At 37.6% G+C, this 933-nt stretch overlaps 1 pseudogene; it reads left to right on the top strand.

Moving 5' to 3' along the window:
• The first annotated feature begins 555 nt into the window (after positions 1–555).
• On the top strand, positions 556–674 carry LOC117114957 (annotated as a pseudogene).
• The last annotated feature ends 259 nt before the right edge of the window (positions 675–933 follow it).

Raw genomic sequence — 933 nt, 5'->3', positions numbered from 1 at the left:
GGCCCGACGTTGCTTAACTTCGGTGATCGGACGAGAACCGGTGTTTTCAAAAAAAAGTATGGCCGTAGGCAATTGAGCACCACCGCACACGGCATTCCCAGGCGGTCTCCCATCGAAGTAATAATCGGGCCCGACGTTGCTTAACTTCGTGTTTGTTTATTTCACATTTATTTTATCTCTCTCTATCTCTGTCTCTATCTCTATCTTCATCTATCTATCTCTCTCTATCTGTTTCTATCTCTCTACTCGAGAATCCGATCTCTAGAGATGAAATTTTTATCACATGTACAAATTAAATTTTTACCACATGTACATAAACATAGTCTGAACACATTTCTGAAATTTCATAAATTTCGAAAAATTGTAAATATTTTTCTGCGGCGATTTTTATTTCGATTTTTTAAATTTAACTGTGATGCTTTTTGAAAATTCAAATGACGATGAAAAAAAATGTTTGCTATGGAATTGTTCTATTCATTGGTTAAAAACTGTATTTTAGTGAAATATCATTTAATGAGCTCGATGATCGAAGTGTTGCACTGTTGGTGCACCCTTGTCTACGGCCATACTACCTTCAAAACACCGGATCTCGTCCGATCACCGAAGTTAAGCAACGTCGGGTCTGGTTAGTACTTGGATGGGAGACCGCTTGGGAATACCGAGTGCTGTAGACATCATTTATTTTTTTTCTAGAAAATTAATTTTACCAATAGTAGCGCATCCATAGCTCTTATAATATTTTCCTAATGCAGGCGTCACTTTGAAGCCTGGACCCACCCTCCTTAGAGGTCGCCAAATAACGTCGAAGTCTAAGGTCAATAAATTTGCTGTTGTAGTGAAATCCTGACGTTCTTTTTTATCTTGAGTAAGTGAAGCTTTACCTATAAATTTGATGAAAGGTATGAAGCTTTGACGAGTAATTTGTGTTTTCTG

Source organism: Anneissia japonica, unplaced genomic scaffold, assembly GCF_011630105.1.
Source record: "Anneissia japonica isolate Jap-2015-1 unplaced genomic scaffold, ASM1163010v1 scaffold42801_len934_cov182, whole genome shotgun sequence".
NCBI classification, from domain to species: domain Eukaryota; kingdom Metazoa; phylum Echinodermata; class Crinoidea; order Comatulida; family Comatulidae; genus Anneissia; species Anneissia japonica.
This window is presented reverse-complemented; position numbering and strand designations above follow the sequence as displayed.